A 7,500-nucleotide genomic window follows, 5' to 3' on the forward strand; every position below is an offset into this window, starting at 1 on the left:
GCTCTTTTCGTTCGGTGTTCAAATCCCGCTGAATTTAATTTACTCTTTTTTTTTTTGGTTCCGAAGTAAATAAGCCATCACGTTGTTCAACGACTGGGGTCGTTTTATATTTCTATAATGTATTCCTATTATGCATTCTATGTGTGAATGGAATTATTACATTTGGAGACAGATCGCATACATTGTAATCATAAGATATCTGATGAAGTAAAGGTGACGAGCTTAGAGAAACGTTAGCACGCCATGTGAAATACTTAGCGGTATTTCGTCTGCCGTTACGTTCTGAGTTCAAATTCCGCCGAGGTCGACTTTGCCTTTCATCCTTTCGGGATCGATTAAATAAGTACCAGTCTCGCACTGGAGTCGATATAATCGACTTAATCCGTTTCTCTGTCCTTGTTTGTCCTCCTTGTGTTTAGCCCCTTGTGGGTTGTAAAGAAATAGGTGTTTCGTCGGCTGTTACGGTCTGAGGTCGACTTTACCTTTCATCCTTTCGGAGTCGATTAAATAAGTACCCGTAACGCACTGGGGTCGATATAATCGACTTAATCCGTTTGTCTGTCCTTGTTTGTCCTCTCTGTGTTTAGCCCCTTGTGGGTAATAAAGAAACAGGTATTTTGTCTGTCTTTCCCTTCTGAATTCAAATTTCGCAAAGGTAAAATTCGCCTTCCATTCTTTCGAGAGGGGGAGGTCGATAAATTAAGTACCAGTTGCGTACTGGGGTCGATCTAATCGACTGACCCCTTCCCCAATATTTCAGGCCTTGTGCCCAGAGTAGAAAAGAAGATATCTTTGGATGAAGGCAGCGGTATTTCGTCTGTCTTTGCGTTCTGAGTTCAAATTCCGTCGAGGTCGACTTTGCTTTTCCTCCTTTCGGAGTCGATTAAATAAGTACCAGTTACGCACTGGGGTCGATATAATCGACTTAATCCATGTGTCTATCCTTGTTTGTCCTCTGTGTTTAGCCCATTGTGGGTAGTAAAGAAGTAGGTATTTCGTCTGTCTTTACGTTCTGAGTTTAAATTCCGTCGAGGTCGACTTTGCGTTTCATCCTTTCGGGGTCGATAAATTAAATACCAGTTGCGTACTGGGGTCAAGCTAATTTACTGCAGCCCCACCCCCCAAAAAATTTGGGCTTTGCGCCTAGAGTAGAAAAGATATCTTTCGATGTCGTCAATAGGGTTACGAGGGTGGGGAAGGGCAGTGGGGGGAGGGGGATTGTGATTAATTCGTTCCGATATCAACTTACCTGAGACCAATTACCTGAGAAAATGCCAAACATTATGATATGGCAAGCGAAGACACCTGGTCTAGTGGTTAGGGTGGTTGAGCTCACGGTCATTATTAGGTCGTGAGTTCGTTTCGCCGGACCGGGCGGCATGTTGTGTCCTTGAGCAAGCTACTTCATTTCACGTTGTTCCAGTACATTTAGCTAAAAATGAGTACCAGGGGCACAAGAAGGATTAATTTTACGGTGGGTAACCGTTCCGTTCAGGAAGGAGCAAGGATCTCGTACTTTCAGTTTTAGCGCTATGAAAATACTGATAAGCTCTGACCTCATTCACGGTACTATGGCGATTGTCCATCTCTAAAGACCATGCCAATGATGGATTATGATTTGATACTATATGTTCTACAGTTCTATATTTAAGGCGTAGGAGTGGCTGTGAGGTAAGTACCAGTTACGCACTGGGGTCGATATAATCGACTTAATCCGTTTGTCTCTCCTTGTTTGTCCTCTCTGTGTTTAGCCCCTTGTGGGTAGTAAAGAAATGGGTGTTTCGTCCGTCTTTACGTTTTGAGTTCAAATTCCGCCAAGGTCGACTTTGCCTTTTGGGGTCGGTAAATTAAGTACCAGTTGCGTACTGGGGTCGATCTAATCGACTGGCCCTCTCTCCCAAAGTTTCGGGCCCCTTGTGCCTAGAGTAGAAAAGAATATTTGTACAAAGCAAGGCGGCGACCTGGCAGAAACGTTAGCACGCCGGGCGAAATGCTTAGCGGCAACCTTTGAACTCAGGTTCAAATCCCGCCGAGAACAGCTTTATTTTTAATCCGATGAAAATAGAAAAACAGCGCAAGGTGACGGGATTGACGGAATTATTCGAGTGTTGGGCGAGAAGATACCTTGTGGTATTTGTTCCGTTTCTTTGCGCTCAGAATTTCTGGTGGGGAAGATTAGACTTAAGTCATCGCCCACTTTAAAACAACATCTCACCCTTTGCTGTCTCTTGTAAACATTTCAGTATAAGAACATTTTCAGTGTATCGACAGCTTCCTCTTTTCCCTTCTTCCCAGCAGCTTCGGAGTCCCTGGGGGAAAATAACAAAGGGCTATTGGAGCTGTTTCTTTCATCCTTGGTTAATGAGAAAAAATATTTTCATTTCCTTCCGCATATATTTTCCAGTTAAATCTCGAAGAAAAAAAAATTTAAGGGAGATAACTCCTGTTTCAAGGGAATGTACTCTGTATAGATTTTATAAGAGTGATGTGCTCTTGCATATATTGGCACAAACGTTAATAAATTTCGGAAATGCATTTTTCTGGAAAGTAATTTATATCTGAGACCGTGTATTGAAACTACAACAGTTACAGCGAGGAAGACACATGTATTAACCTTGAAAACAGACAAGGGCTGCCAACAGAAAGAATGAACAGCCATGAAAAAGGCGCTGGGTCTGTCAGATCACTTAGCAGCCGATTCTTGGCTGCTAACGATATAAATTTGTGTGCTTTTATGCACCATGCGCCCTTATGAGAGGTCCTCTCTAGGTAAATAACGCAGAATCCGGAACTCTAACAATACATCTACTTTAAGTTGGATATAAAGATTGCTTTTTAGTTAATATTGCTTCTATCGCTAACAATTATGTATGTGTGTGTGTGTGTGTGTGTGTGTGTGTACATATATATATATATATATTCCTTTATTCGTTTCAGTCATATAGTTACGGCCATGCAGGAGCACCACAGTGAACATTAAGATGAAACATTAAAGATCAAGATAAATTAGATTCTACCAAAACGCCTGTTGGAAAATTTTAGATGACGTTTGTGTTTTGTTTTGTTTGTCGTGTGTGTGGGTGTGTGCGTGTCTGTGTGTGCGCGTGCGTGTGTGTGCGAGCGTGGTGTGTGTGTGGTGTGCGTGATGTGTGTGGTGTGTGTGTTGTGTGGCGTTTGTGTGTGGTGTGTTCGTGTGCGTTTGTGTGTGTGTGTGTATGTGTGTGTGAATGCCTGTCTTTGTGTTTGTGCTCGTCCATCACCACCACCACTACCACTTGACAACCGGTACTGGTTTGTTTACATCTCTGCCATTTAGCAGTTTGGCAAAAAGAGATCGACAGAAAATGTACAAGAATTTAAATAATAATAATAATAATAATAATAATAACAATAATAATAACAAGTACATTGTAAATGTATGACTGAATTTCTTGATAAGGTGCAGGAGTGGCTGTGTGGTAAGTAGCTTGCTTCCCAACCACATGGTTCCGGGTTCAGTCCCACTGCGTGGCACCTTGGGCTAGTGTCTTCTACTATAGCCTTCTATTATAGCCTCGGGCCAACCAAAGCCTTGTGAGTGGATTTGGTAGACGGAAACTGAAAGAAGCCTGTCGTATATATGTGCGTGTATATATATAGACGCAGGAGTGGCTGTATGGTAAATAGCTTGCCTGCCAGCCACATGGTTCCAGGTTCATTCCCACCACGTGGCACCTTGGGCAAGTGTCTTCTACTATAGCCTCAGAACGACCAAAGCCTTGTGAGTGGATTTGGTAGACCGTAACTTAAAAGAAGCCTGTTGTATATATGTATAGGTATATATATGCATGCATATGTTTGTGTGTCTGCGTTTGTCCTCCAAACATCACTTGACAACCGATGCTGGTGTGTTTATGTCCCTGTAACTTAGCAGTTTGGCAAAAGAGACCAATAAAATAAGTACTAGGCTTACAAAGAATAAGTCCTGGGGTCAAAATTTGCTCGACTAAAGGCGGTGCTCCAGCATGGCCGCAGTCAAATGACTGAAACAAGTAAAAGAAAAAAAATATCTTGACATGTTGTACAACCCTTGTAAATAAAAATATCTTTCGGCCGGTGCCTTCTGTAACCACTTCTCTGTGTAACCAAGTCCCAGATGTTCATTGTTTAACAGAATGGCAGATTCTTACCTCACTAAGAGAACAACTTGGAGTCTTTTACTTCAGGAAGGGCATCTGACAATAGAACACTCTTCTTGTTATTGTCATCTGATGCATGCAAACACGAGACATATAGACGTTAAACCAACAACGATGATGATGATAATAAGGATGATGATGATGATGATGATGATGACAACAATATAAACATTTTGAAAAATTGTGTAAAAAATAATAAAACTTTATTACATTGTAACTGCTTTTGTTGTTTTTAGTAAAAGTTGGTGGGAAGAAAAGTTTCAACCTCAGACATTGTATAATAGAACACCCCTATTTATAATACAAACACTAATTATGATACAAACAGTCCTAATTATGAGTTCACACCCCTAATTTTTATTTTGTTTTGGAGTAAAAAGTGCAAAATCACATAGAGTTGTTTTTTTTTTTTTTTGGTTTTATCAAAATGATAGGTGCTAGGGTTTTTAGGAAGGACTTTTTCTTTGTTTTTTGTTTTTCTGTTTTTTCTTTCTTTCTTTTCTTTCTTTTTTCTTTTTCAAACAGGAGACCAATTCTCCAAACGAGGTGTTGTGAACAGAATCAACGGAACCCTGCCACTGGACCCCCACCCTTGGATGAGTGTCTGACATTTTATTGGTCAATCTCTGTACAATGAAAGATGAAGCTGACTCCAACAGGATTTGAACCCAATGAGGATATAAATCAGAAGTAAATGCTAAGGATCTCAGCCACCACGCTACTCTCTCAGTCAACTACACCACCCTTATAACACCAGTTATTGAGTTCTTTCTTTAGCTAAAGTACAAAGGGTGTTTTTGCTTTTGTATTTGGTTTGAAAGATTCTTGGTGAAAGCACAAGTGTTGAAATAGATTTTGAAATAGATCTTGGTAGGGTCATTAATTAATAAACACACACACTGGTTCAATTTCACTTACAATTCATTATTTATTTATCAATTGATTAACTATTTAACTAATCAACTAATTGATCACTTGATTAATTATTTGGTCAGTCAAACTGACTGATTAATCAAATGATTAAACAAACAAATCATTAGTTAATTGGTTAAAAAGTTAACCAAATGACAAATAAAGAAGGAGTGGCTGTGTGGTAAGTAGCTTGCTTCCCAACTACATGGTTCCAGGTTCAGTCCCACTGTGTGGTACCTAGAGCAAGTGTCTTCTACTATTGCCCCGGACTGACCAAAGCCTTGTGAGTGGATTTGGCAGACAGAGACTGAAAGAAGGCTGTCATTTATGCGTGTGTGTGTATGTGTATGCGGTGTGTCCATGTGTGTGTGTATGTGTTATTGTGTATGTGTTTACCCCACCACCACTACACATCAGGTGTTGGTTAGTGTATGTCTCCATGACTTAGTGGTTTGGCAAAAGCGATCAATAGAATAAGTACTAGGCTCAAAAAAAAATAATAAGTCCTGGGGTCGATTTGTTTGGTTAGAATTCTTCAAGGCAGTGCTCCAGCATGGCCACAGTCTAATAACTGAAACAAGTAACTGACTAAAAGAATAAAAGGAAGTGAAATATAACCAGTGCATGTGTTTATTATTGATGTAATGACCTTCCCAAGATACAACAAAACAAAGGTTGTACATTTCAGAGGAAAGATGAAATAGGATGCTGTGGTTCTCATGCCTTCCTCAAACGTACTACAAGGATAAATGAAAATATCTTGCACCACCAAGAATTGAACCTGGGCCTGCAAGCTCAACTTCTCCTAGAGGGCTTCGTTCTTGTTCTGAATCATTCATTCTTTGCCGGTCCATTATTAAATACAGATTTTCTACAGTGGCACAAGGCCACATGTTTGAGGAAGGAGAAGAGGCACAGTCCATTGAAACCACCCCCCCAATATATAACTGGTACAGTTTCATCAACAAATGTGAGACAGATGAAGAATGAAGAAACCTGCCTGCCTGCCTATGGAAGGACGTGAACTGAGAATGTGGAAGGATGGATCTAAATACAGCTGGCTATCAAACTTTGGGCTTTAACATTTTTGCCAGTCCATAGTCATTTACATATATGCCAACGTACGTACATATATACATATGTACATACATTCATATATACATACATTCATAAATACATGCATGCATACATGCAAACGTACATACATACATACAAGCATTCATATAATTATACATACATATATACATACATATATACATGCATACATATATACATGCATGCATGCATACATACATACAAACATTCACACATACATAAGTACATGCATACATACAGACAGACAGATAGACATACATACTTACATACATACATACATACATACAAACATTCATACACATATATACATACATATAAGCATACATACATTCATACATACATACATACACATATTCATACACACATATACATACATATAAACATACATACATACATTCATACATACATACATACATACATACATACGTACATACATACATACATACACACATGCATGCATACGTACAGGGTGGGCCAAAAGTCATGCACAAAAGAGATTCAATACATTCCGGAATTGTTGAAGACATGCTTCAATTTTTCTAAAATTGAATAAAAATTGAATGAAATAACGATGAATATACAAAGTCTTTGAGCATGATGAACAAAATGAATAATAATAACAATAATAATATAATGTAAATAAAATGGCGAATATTTTGGTGCATGACTTTTGGCCCACCTTGTACAGACATACACATAAATGCACAGGGGTGGCATGAATACCTCCCATTATTTTGCATGGTTATTGCTCTGGTGCTAGCAAAGTCAGGCATCCATAAAGCTAATGTGACAATGTTTATTTTTTCTCTCTAAGTTACCGTTGCCGTTTGAACGGCACCTCGCGTGGGTTTGTTGCTGTAACATTTCTCAGCCCATTAAAAAAAAATCAATGATCTTTTTGCTACACCCTATCTGTACATGTGTGTGCGCATGCGTGTGTGTGAATGTGCATGTGCGTGCAGGGGTGGGTGAATCGATGGGTGGGTGTCGGCGTGATATATATATATATATATCCATGTGTATGTATTTCTATATATATATATGTATGTGTATGTGTCTTTGTGTGCATATATATATTATTTATATATATATATATATTATATATGCATATCTATATATGTTTGTATGTCTGTGTGTATTGGTGTGTGTTATATATATATATATATATATATATATATATATATATATATATATATATATATATATATATATATATATTAAATATACTTAAATATATTAATATATATATATATAATATATATTATATATATATGTACGTATATTATATATAAAATATGGGTAACTAAGAATTCTT

Source organism: Octopus sinensis, linkage group LG19 (genome assembly GCF_006345805.1).
Source record: "Octopus sinensis linkage group LG19, ASM634580v1, whole genome shotgun sequence".
Taxonomy (NCBI): domain Eukaryota; kingdom Metazoa; phylum Mollusca; class Cephalopoda; order Octopoda; family Octopodidae; genus Octopus; species Octopus sinensis.